Source organism: Nicotiana tomentosiformis, chromosome 7 (genome assembly GCF_000390325.3).
Source record: "Nicotiana tomentosiformis chromosome 7, ASM39032v3, whole genome shotgun sequence".
NCBI lineage: Eukaryota > Viridiplantae > Streptophyta > Magnoliopsida > Solanales > Solanaceae > Nicotiana > Nicotiana tomentosiformis.
The window spans coordinates 20,578,148-20,591,037 of NC_090818.1; the positions used below are offsets into that span (position 1 = coordinate 20,578,148).

Genomic DNA, 12,890 nt, shown 5'->3' on the forward strand with positions numbered 1-12,890 from the left:
TCTCAAAGCTTTCATTCCTTGTGAAGTTGCTACACTTGAAAGTGTACAATCATTAGAGTAATAAGTCATTTAATATATTGCTAGAGTTACTAAGAGAGGCACTGCCAAATGGTGAGACACTTCCTAAGTCATATTATGATACTAGAAACATGCTGCAAGGTTTGGGATTAGGATACATTTCCATCCATGCTTGCAAATATGATTGTGTGCTTTATTGGGATGAGCTTAAAGATGGACAAGAGTGTCCACATTGTGGTACTTCGAGATTAAAAATTAATAACGGAAAAGATAAAAATATTCCTCATAAAGTCTTGCGATATTTTCCATTAAAACCGAGACTTCAAAGGTTATTTATGTCTAGAAAAACAAGTGAGGACATGAGGTGGCATAAAGAAAAATGTCTTGATGAGCCAAATGTATTAAGGCATCCTGCTGATTCTGAAGAGTGGAAAGAATTTGACAAGAATCATTAGTGGTTTGCACAAGAACCTCGGAATATTAGACTTGGTCTTGCAACCGATAGTTTTAATCCATTTGGTAACATGAGCACAACTTATAGTATGTGGCCTGTCATTCTAGTTCCTTTTAAGGATCCATTTATGTTAATGTTATTGCTTATTCCTGGTCCTCAAGCACCAGGAAAGGATATTGATGTTTATTTGCATCCTTTGGTTGATGAATTGAGTGAGTTATGGAGTGTAGGTGTAGATACATTTGATGCATCAACAGGGGAGTCCTTCAAAATGCATGCTGCTGTTATATGGACCATAAATAATTTTCCAGCTTATGGTAAGTTCTTAAATTCCTTACTGTCCAAGATGTCTAAATAATTGTTAAATAGAAGATTTTGTATAAGTTTTACTAGTATACTATTTGTAAGTAAGTTTAGTATAGTTTAGGAATATAAACTAATGTGAGCATATATTATTTCTTATGGATTAGGTAATTTATCTGGATGGAGTATTAAGGGATACATGGCATGTCCTACTTGCAATAAAGATGCACCTTCACACAAGTTAAGAAGTAAAATCTGTTACATGGATCATCGCCAGTATCTTGAACCTAAGCACACATGGAGAAGAAGCAAAAAATTTGATGGTAAGATAAAAAAAAAGATTAAAACCAAAACAGCTCTCAGGAGATGATGTCTTACAACAATTGGATTTTCTTAGTACTTATAGACCAGGAAAACACCCAAATAATAAGAAAAGAAAACGTCTTCCTGAAGAGTTAAATTGGGTGAGGAGAAGTATTTTATTTGAGTTGCCATATTGGAAGAGCTTGAAGTTGCTACACAATTTAGACATCATGCACATAGAAAAGAACATTTGCGAGAATATTTTGGGGAGAATTCTGAATATTGAAGGGAAAACTAACGACACATATAAAGCAAGACAAGATCTTAAGGATATGAACATAAGAAAAGAACTATGGTTACAGGATAATGGTTCTAGTTATACAATGCCATCTGCTTGTTATAATATGTCAAAAAGTAAAAAAAAGGAGTTCTGTAAATTTTTAAAATTAGTTAAATTTCTTAATGGTTATGCTTCAAATATCTCATGGCGTGTAAATGCGGATGATGATAAGATAACTGGACTCAAAAGTCATGACCATCATGTTTTGTTACAACGATTGCTGCCTATTGCTATTCGTGGATTTGTAAATAAAGATGTCTGTTCAGCATTGATTGAGTTAGACGATTTCTTTCAACGATTATGTTGCAAGACTTTGAGAAAAGATGACTTAGAACAACTAAAAAAGGATATAATTTTAATATTGTGTAAGCTTGAGATGATCTTTCCATCTGCTTTCTTTGATGTTATGATACATTTGGCTGTGCATTTACCACGAGAGGCTATCTATGGGGGACCAGTACAATATCATTAGATGTACAAAATTGAAATATTTTTGTGCAACCTTAAGCGTTATGTGCGAAACAAGGCACGGCCAGAAGGTTCTATTGCAGAAGGCTATCTTATTGATGAATGTTTGACATTTTGTTCTATGTATCTTACTGGCATCGAAACTAGATTTAATCGTGAAGATCGAAATGATGATGGATCTAGTAACAAAGATGAACTTGTTCTGGACATATTCTCAAAGTGTGTTAGACCATTTGGAGATGAAAACTATGATACCATACCAAAGAAAGATTTTGATATGGCTCGGTGGTACGTATTGAATAATTGCGAAAAAGTAGAACCTTTTCTTCGGTAAGTTATTTTTCTCTCTATTGTTATTTTTCTGTTTTAAATAATTTATAAGTAATTTATTTTGCATATAGGGAGCATAAAGAAGAGTTGATGAAGCAAGTTGTTGCGAATATAGAAGAGAAACATAGAGAACAATTTCCTTTATGGTTCAAAAAGAAAGTAAGTAACTATTTACGATAAAAATCATCTTAATGTGTTTAAATTCTAATTTGTTTTCCTCTTTACTAATTAAAAGTAATATTTTTTTCATTGTAGATTATGCAATTATATAATAAGGAAAAGTCAGTGTCTATCAATCAGTTATATCCTTTGGCAATAGGACCTGATGTGAGTGGAAGAACATATACTGGATGTGTGGTACCATATTCAAAGACGCGATAAACTACGTAAAAGTCAAAATTGCGATCTAGTTGTTGAAGGCTATCATAAAAATGAGGTGATTGATTTTTATGGTATTATAACTGACATAATTGAGTTAGAGTATCTTAATGGCAATCCAGTTCTGCTATTTAAATGCAAGTGGTTTGATCTTCGCAAGAAGATAAGAATGAAAAAAGATAAAAATTTTACGAGCATCAATGTTAATAGATTTTGGTATGAACATGATTCTTTTGTACTAGCTACTCAAGCAAGGCAAGTATTTTATATTGATGATCCGAAGTTGGGAGAAAATTGGCGAATTACCCTAAAATTTCAAGATAAACACTTATATGATGTGCCAAAGATGCAAAATTCAGAGACAGAAAATGGCGAATTGTATGTTACAAATGATGAAGTATATCAAGATGTATCACTTGAAAGTAATTCAATTGTCAATAATACGGATAATATGCTGAGTCAACTACATAGAGATGATGTTGATTCGATTACCCTAGATGCAACTGTAATTGAATTGGAGGCTCAGACAGAACATGAAGTTGGTTATGACGAAGAAAATTCTAACGAAGAGGATGACACAATGGTAGAGTACATCAGTGATCATGAGGAGAATGAGGGGAATGAAGGTAATAAAAGTACTAATGACGATGAAATCGATAACACAGATGATGATGATGATGATATTGGTTTTATGATGTAACCTTATAATAATAAAGTCAGTAACCTGTTGCTGGTATGCATTGTTTTTAAATATATTATGTTGGCGATGGGGCGAATAGGAGGTTTTAAATAATTAGGCGATTTATAGATGTCTTGAGGTAATATCCGCTTATGTAGGTCTGTGTGCCCTCTGTTTATTCTACTTTATATGTCTAAAGAAAATTCTCCTTTTGTTTTCTCTTAAATGTTAACTTTATTAGTGTCTATCACATAAACTCTAAATAGGGAAAGAGTAAATAAATCATCCGCTTAATGCTTTAAGCATATGAACAGATGGTTGGCATATTGCTCTTCCTTTCTTTTATGTATCACCAATTGAGGCCTTTCGTTTTATTTAGAAATTGTCTTGGTCCTCTTGGATGAGGGGACTTCAAGAACTCATTCCTAATTCGGAGGTATATTTTTTACAAATTTACGAGTTGCTTAGATTCATGCTTGTCGCCATGTCAACTCAGATTTTTTCTAAGCCATCACAAGGAGCAGATGTATTTATCACCAATGTGATCCGGTGGGAATCCTCGTTCTTTTTAGGGAAAAGTCTATAGAGACTACACATTTTTTTCTTCTTTTCTTTTCTCCTCTTTCTGTATTTTACGTTTGATCTTATACCTAACAAGAGTGCTTTTATTGGTAGTAGATAAATTAGTGTTTATCATACTTATATTTTACTAAGTTATAATTCGTACTCATTTTCCTTTTTGATATAACCCTTATTCAATCATGACTAGAAAGAATCTTAGCAAAATTTTGATAAGTATATTACTACATTTATGTTAAATTACTTATTTGTGGTGTTGTATGTAAGGATATTTATTTCTCTAAGATTCTTTTTAGTGAATGATATGGTCCGTCACATGAAAATTTATTTTTAGGCCAGGAAAAAAGAAAAAGAAGCACAACTTTGGTTTGAGTGACATTTGCAGAAAAGAGATGGAAGAGGCTTCTCTGTCAAATGAGACAACATTATTGAAATTCTTGTTCTCTATCTTATTTTGTTAGAATACAGCTTAAAAGTAGGCATATGACTCTTGTTAGCTCTAAATGTTGCAATGGTCTTGTAAACTCTTTATGTTCAGATGCCTTTTGTTAGCCATGTGTATGATAAAGTATTTATAGACTTGTTGAGACTCTTGATGGTTTTGACATCTTAATTTGTAACTTTTTTTATTCAGAGTATCGTGATGTTTTTAGGCATTTTATTTATTTTATCACATGATATGTCAACAGTATAGTCTAATAATAATAGTTCAGAGTAAATTTAATTTATGTTATGCATGTTTATTGACGGATAGAACTCTAATTTTTGTTGTGTTTTGATATTTGCATTTTGGGCGACTCAGGTTAGTTAGCCTAACAAGCATTCATGTGAGGCTAAACTTATTAATTGTGATTAGTGAGCTAAAGAAGAGTGCTATTTATTTTTATTTATAATAAAATGATGAGCAAGATATAAGGTTAAATTGATAAATAAAAGAGGGTCATTTAGTGTTACGACCCAAACTAACCCCTGTCGTGATGGCGTCTATCGTGGAACTAGGCAAGCTGACTCATTTCCAAAACAAACCAAAATTTTCATTTCAAAGATAATTCTAATGTTATTTAACATAAAAACCTTCGTAAAGGAGTTCCAATCAAAATAAAAGTGCAAAAGAAAAATCCCGACATCGAGGTGTCACTAGTCATGACCATCTACTACAATCTGTCTAATAATATCAAGGCTAACTCAGCCTGAAAAATAACTAAATACAACTAGAGGAATATAAGAGGGAGAAGAGCAGGGCTGCGATCGCCAGGCGGCTACCTTGCTATCCCCGGAAAAATCTGTAATCAGAACAATCAACAACCGCTATCGTGTCCAGCTATACCTGGATCTGCACATAAGGTGCAGGGAGTAATGTGAGTACGCCAACTCAGTAAGTAACAACAATAAATAAAGATTGAGCAGTAGTGACGAGCAATAAAGCATATAACGTTCATATCAGAAAATCTTAGTAAAATACCACATGCTTTTAAAATCAGGATTTGAATCAAAACATCTCGTTTAAACCCAGTTCCAGTAAAAATTATTTAAAGATAATTTTCAACAGTTTTCAAACAGAGGAAAAATACAAAGGTGAGCAAAAATGATAAAATCATAAACAGCCCCTCGGGCAAAACATCACTCATATACAGCCCCTCGGGCAAACTTCACAGTCACTCGTGCCACTCGGGCATACCTCACAATCACTCTTGCCACTCGGGCATACCTCACAATCACTCTTACCACTCGGGCATAGCTCACAATCACTCTTGCCTCCCAGTCACTCAGCATTCGGCACTCGGCACTCGCACTCAATAGGTACCTGCGCTTACTGGGGGTGTGTACAGACTCCGGAGGGGCTAATTTAGCCCAAGCATCATAATATGCACGGACAACTCACGTGCTGCACGGATAACTCACGTGCTATAATAAAAAAGTATGTTGCAGGCGGGTCAGCCCCGATCTACACTCATCCTCACAATCAGGCCCTCGGCCGATATTAACATGTTGCGGCGTGCAACCCGATCCCATAAATATACTCACAAATCAGGCCCTCAGCCTCACTCAGTCATAAACCTATCAAGCCACTCGGGCATTTCAGTAAAATAGGGCATTCGGCCCAAAATATTTATATGCATCAAAATAGAATCATAAAACTGAGTTATGCAGTAAACAAGTATAACCATGACTGAATATAGATTTTCAATCGAAAATAATGAGAGGATAGTAAGAAGAGGCCCAAACATGGCATTCGGCCCAATTTACAGAAACTCTTTCTAAAACATGTAAGTATCATATAGTTTCAACAAAATATGCAACTTCACAGTTGCTACAGGACGGACCAAGTCACAATCCCCAACAGTGCACGCCCACACGCCCGTCACCTAGCATGTGTGTCACTTCAAAATAGTAAAATGATACGAAATTCGGGGTTTCATACCCTCGGGACTAGATTTACAATCGTTACTTACCTCAAACCGATCAAATCTCTACCCCGCAATGCTCTTACCTCCAAATACTCCGAATCTATTCACAATCAGTACAATACCATCAATACTCGCTAATGGAATAAATTCCACAAGAAAAGCTACAAAATTAGACCAAAACCCGAAATTGGCTCAAACCCGGCCCCCAAGCCCACGTCTCGAAATCTGATAAAATTTACAAAACTAGAACGCCCATTCATTCACGAGTCTAACCATACCAAATTCATCAAAATCCGACATCGTTTGGTCCTTCAAATCCTTAAATTACTTTTCCAAAAATCCCAAGCCCTAACCCCTCATTTTTACTAATTACATGATTAAACAACGGAAAATTATCATATATACGAGTATTAGGGCTCAAGCAACTTACCTAACTGATAGCCCTTGAATCACCCTTCAAAAATCACTCCAAAAGCTCCAAAAACCGACTTGAAAATGGTGGAAATGAACCAAATTCGTGAAGGATTCTATTTATGGTTTCTGCCTAGGTTTTTCACACCTGCGGAAACTTTCACGCTTCTACGCCACTGCACCTGCAGAAAAATCCATCGCAGGTGCGAACTCACTTAGGAGCCCAGCTTCCGCATCTGCGGCCCAAAACCCCGCGTCTGCGAAGGCGCACCTGTGCGTTTCCCCAGCTTCTGCGAAGCCTGCCCAGCATCCCCCTTTCCGCATCTGCGCCCCAGATTTCGCACCTGCGGGCTCGCAGATGCGACCTCCAACTCGCACCTGCGCAACCTGCCTAGCCCAGCATTGCCTGCACCTATGAACTCCCCACGTGCACCAGCGGCCTCGCACCTGCGACTCTTTCTTCCGCAGGTGCGAAAATAGCAGTAGCAGCAGCTTCAGCTGCATTTTCCAACTTCGACAAATCCGTTAACTACCCAGAATCACCCCGAGGCCCTCGGGACTTCAACCAAAAAATCAACAAGCCATATATCAACATACCAACTTAGTCGAACCTTTGAATCACTCAAAACAACATCAAATCATCAAATTATCCTCGGATTCAAGCCTGAGAACTTCTAAATTTCTAAATTCGGCAACCGATGCCGAAACCAACCAAACCACGTCCGAATAACCTCAAATTTTGCACACACATCACAAATGACACTACGAACCTACTCCAACTTCCGGAATTCCATTCCGACCCCGATATCAAATTTTCCATTCCCGACCGAAATGACCAAATTTCGCCAATTCAAGCCTAATTCTACCACGGACCTCTAAATCACATTTCGGATGCACTCCTAAGTCCAAAATCACCTAACGGAACTAACGGAACCATCAGAATTCATATCTGATATCGTTTACACATAGGTCAACATCCGATTGACTTTTCCAACTTAAGTTTCTACTTAAGAGACTAAGTGTCTCAATTCACTCTGAAACCACTCCGGTCCCAAACCAACTAACCCGATATAACATGATATAGCCGAATAACACAAAAAGAAGTAAAAATGGGGAAAACGGGGCTATAACTCTCGAAATGACCGGCCGGGTCGTTACATCCTCCCCCTCTTAAACATCTGTTCGTCCTCGAACGGGTCTAGAAATATACCTGGAGTCTCGAATAGGCGTGGATATCTGCTCCGCATCTCCCGCTCAGTCTCCTAGGTGGCCTCCTCCACAGGCTGACCTCTCCATTGCACCTTCACTGAAGCTATATCCTTTGACCTCAACCTTCGAACCTGCCGATCCAAAATAGCCACCGACTCCACATCATAAGTCATATCACCCTCCAACTGAACCGTGTTGAAATCCAAAACATGGGACGGATATCCAATATACTTCCGGAGCATGGAAACATGAAACACTGGATGCACACTCGACAAGCTAGGTGGCAAGGCAAGCTTATAAGCCACCTCCCTTATCCTCTGAAGCACCTCAAAAGGCCCAATGAACCGGGGGCTCAACTTGACCCTCTTCACAAATCTTATAACACCCTTCTTGGGTGATACCTTCAGCAAAACCTTCTCCCCAACCATAAAAGACACATCACGGACCTTCCTATCCGCGTAACTCTTCTGCCTAGACTGCGCCGTGCGAAGCCGCTCCTGAATCAATTTCACCTTATCTAATGCATCCTGGACCAAGTCTGCACCTAAGAGCCTAGTCTCACCCGGCTCAAACCATCCAACCGGAGATCTACACCTCCTCCCATATAAAGCATCGTACGGAGCCATCTGAATACTCGATTGATAACTATTGTTATATGCAAACTCCGCGGGTGGCAGAAATTAGTCCCATGAACCCCCAAAGTCAATGACACAATCACGCAACATGTCCTCCAATATCTGAATAGTGCGCTCGGACTGCCCGTCCGTCTGAGGGTGAAAAGCTGTGCTCAACTCAACCTGAGTACCCAACTCTCGCTGCACGGCCCTCCAAAACTGTGATGTGAACTAAGTACCCCTATCTGAAATGATGGAAACTGGGACACCATGCAGGCGAACGATCTCTCGGATGTAAATCTCAGTCAACCGCTCTGAAGAGTAAGTAGTGCCAACTGGAATGAAGTGCGCGGACTTGGTCAGCCGATCCACAATAACCCAAAGAGCATCGAACTTCCACGAGGTCCGTGGGAGCCTAACTACAAAGTCCATTGTGATTCGCTCCCACTTCCACTCCGGAACATCTAATCTCTAAAGCAAGCCACCCGGTCTCTGATGCTCATACTTAACCTGCTGACAGTTGAGACACCGAGCCACAAACCCAACTATATCCTTCTTCATCCGCCTCCACCAGTAGTGCTGCCTCAAATCCTGGTACATCTTCACGGCATTCGGATGGATGGAATACCGCGAGCTGTGGGCCTCCTCAAGAATCAACTCTCGAAGCCTATCTACATTAGGCACACATATCCGGCCCTGCATTCTCAGCACGCCGTCATCACCAATAGTCACATCCCTAGCGTAACCTCTCCGAACCCTGTCCTGAAGAACGAGCAAGTAGGGGTCAACATACTAATGCTCCCTGATACGGTCATAAAAGAGAAGACATGGAGACCACATAAGCCAATACCCGACTAGGCTCTGAAATATCCAATATGACAAGCTAGCCCGCTAAGGCCTGAACATCCAATGCCAAAGGTCTCTCTGTTGCTGGAAGATATGCTAAACTCCCCAAACTCTCTGCCCGGTGACTCAAAGCATCGGCCACCACATTGGCCTTCCCTAGATGGTACAAAATAGTGATATCATAGTCCTTAAGAAGCTCCAACCATCTCCGCTGACGTAAATTAAGATCCTTCTGCTTTAACAGATACTGCAGACTCCGGTGATCAGTATAGATCTCACAATGAACCCCATACAAATAATGACGCCAAATCTTCAAGGCGTGAACAATGGCTGCTAACTCAAGATTATGGACAGGATAGTTCTTCTCATGGGTCTTCAATTGGCGTGAGGCATAGGCAATCACCCTACCCTCCTGCATCAAAACACAACCAATACCTATCCTCGAGGCATCACAATAAACGATGTAAGAACCTGAAACCGATGATAGAACTAACACTAGAGTTGTGTCAAAGCAGTCTTGAGCTTCTGAAAGCTCTTCTCACACTCATCCGACCACCTGAATGGAGCACCCTTTTAGGTCAATTTAATCAAGGGCGATGCAATAGATGAAAATCCCTCTACAAAGCGACGGTAATAACCCGCCAAACTAAGAAATATCCTAATCTCCGTGGCTGAGGACGGTTTGGGCCAACTCTGCACCACCTCTATCTTCTTTGGATCCACCTGAATACCCTTATTGGACACCACATGCCCCAAGAATGCTACTGAACTGAGCCAAAACTCACATTTGGAGAACTTTGCATAAAGTTTCTCCTCCCTCAATCTCTGTAATACAATCTTCAAATGCTGAGCGTGCTCTTCCTGGCTACGAGAGTACACCGGGATGTCATCAATGAATACAACAACGAATGAGTCCAAATAGGTCTGGAATACACTGTTCATCAAATGCATGAACGCTTCTGGGGCATTGGTCAGCCCAAAAGACATCACCAAGAACTCATAATGGCCATATCGGGTCCTGAAAGCTGTCTTAAGAATATCTGAATCCCGAATCTTCAGCTGGTGATAATCGGACCTCAAATCAATCTTGGAGAACACCCTCGCTCCCTGAAGCTAGTCGAATAAATCATCAATACGAGGCAAAGGATACTTGTTCTTGATTGTGACCTGGTTTAACTGCCTGTAATCAATACATATTCTCATGGAACCATCCTTCTTCTTCACAAATAGAACCGGTGCACCCCAAGGCGACATACTAGGCCGAATATATCAAGGAGTTCCTGAAGCGGTTATTTTAATACCTTCAACTCCGACGGTGCCATACGATACGGTGGAATAGAAATGGGCTGAGTGCCCGGCACCAAATCAATACCAAAGTTAATATCCCTGTCAGGCGGCATGCCCGGCAGGTCTGCAGGAAACACATCTGGAAAATCACGTACCACCGGAACAGAATTAATGACAGGAGTCTCTGCACTAACATTCCTCACAAAAGCCAAATAAGATAGGCAACCCTTCTCAACCATGCGCTGAGCCTTCAAATATGAAATCACCCTACTTGTTACATAGTCTACTGAACCGCTCCACTCAACCCTCGAAATTTCCGGCATAGTCAACGTCACCGTCTTAGCGTGACAATCTAGAACAGCATGACATGGAGATAACTAATCCATACCCAATATCACATCAAAGTCGACCATACTGAGCAGCAAAAGGTCTACTTGGGTCTCCAGACCCCAATAGTCACCACACATGACCGATATACGCGGTCCACAATAATAGTATTGCCCACAAGAGTAGATACATGAACACAAGAAACTAGAGACTCACGGGGCATATCGAGAAAATGGGCAAAATACGAGGAAACATATGAATACGTGGAACCAGGGTCAAATAATACTGAGGCATCTCTGTGACAAATTGAGACAATACCTATAATCACAGCATCTGAAGCAATAGTATCTGGTCTGGCAGGGAGAGTATAGAAACGGGCCCGACCACCCCCAGATCTGCCTCCCCCCTAGGGAGACCCCTAGCTGACTTACCTCCACCCCGAGCTGACTAGGCGGGTGGTGAGGTAACTGGTGTTGTAGTCGGAGGCTGACTCCTCTGCTGAGATAGACCTCCATGATGATGAGGACACTGCCTCCACATATGACCAAGCTCCCCACACTCAAAACAACTCCCTGGTGCTGGCGGCGGAAACTGAAGGGAACCCCTAGCACCGGGATGACTGGTAGAAGAACCTGGCATGGAAGAGCCCTGAACAGGTGGAGCACGGGACGGACTCTGAGCTGGAAGGGAACTAAGTGATGAGTGGCCCTGATGAGAACTGTGAGAACCATGGCCAGATGATGCACCCCGATGAAATGGCCGAGCTGACTGAGCCTGTCTGAAATGACGACCTCTACCGTGCTAGAACTGACCCCCAAAAGGAGCATCGATGAATCCACCCTGACCACGAGGCCTCTTGTCCTCCCTCTCAACCCTCTCCTGACCACGAACCATCTCAATAATTCGAGCAATGTCGACAACCTCATCAAAAGTAGCACCTTAAACCCTCTCTCTGGTCATGAGAAACTGTAGCTGATAAATGAGACCATCAATAAACCTCATGCTCTCCCTGTCCGTGGGAACCAACCAGATCGCATGACGGGCCAACTCGGAGAACCGCATCTCATACTGTGTCACAGACATATCACCCTGGCAAAGCTGCTCAAACTGTCTGCGCGGCTCCTCTCTGCGGGATCGAGGCACGAACTTCTCCAAAAAGACCACAGAGAACTGCTGCCAAGTAAGGGGTGCTGCGCCAACAGGCCTACGCCTCTTGTAAGTCTCTCACCATTTGAGTGCAGCCCCAGAAAACTGAAAGGTAGTGAATGAGACCCCACAAGACTCCAAAATACCAGTAGTATGGAGTATCCTCTGACACCTATCCAAAAAGTCCTGAGCATCCCCTCTCTCTGTGCCACTGAAAGGTGGTGGCTGGAGTCTCCCAAACCTCTCCAAACTACGCTGATCATCCTCAGGCATAGCAGGAATCACATAATCTTGAGCAACAACAATCGGCTGGGCTGGTGGTGCCTCCGGTGTCTGAAGTCCCTGAATAACCTGCTCGGGTGTGCGAGCGACGGGAGTCTGACTGCCTCCCCTGGCCTGAGAAATGGTTGCGGCCATCGAAATAGAGACCGCCTGAGCAAGGCCAGTACACGCTATTAGAATCTAAGGTAGGGCCTCCTAAAGGCCTGGAATCACAATAGGCACAGGTGGTGCCTGAGCTGGTGCATCAACAACTGGAACATGGTCCTGATCTAGGACAACTGGTGGATCTGCAAGTACTACCCCAGCTGCTGTACGGGTTGTACCTCTGCCCCTAACACGGCCTCTACCATAACCTCGACCTCGACCTCTCGCGGCCCTGGCTGGTGGTACTGGTGGCTGGCCCTCCTGACCGGTAGCACGAGTCCTCACCATCTGTGAGAGAATGAAACAACAGATATTTAGTTAATAGAATCAACAGGTTTGCACGACAAGAATTCAAGAATGTGGA

General features: G+C 41.5%; 1 long non-coding RNA gene across 1 annotated transcript; it reads left to right on the forward strand.

Annotated features, from left to right (window-relative positions):
* The first annotated feature begins 672 nt into the window (after window positions 1-672).
* Window positions 673-1,029, forward strand: LOC138895110 (uncharacterized). Its single transcript, XR_011409309.1, has 2 exons — window positions 673-789; window positions 943-1,029. It is a non-coding gene; the product is annotated as an uncharacterized lncRNA (long non-coding RNA).
* Window positions 1,030-12,890: the final 11,861 nt, after the last annotated feature.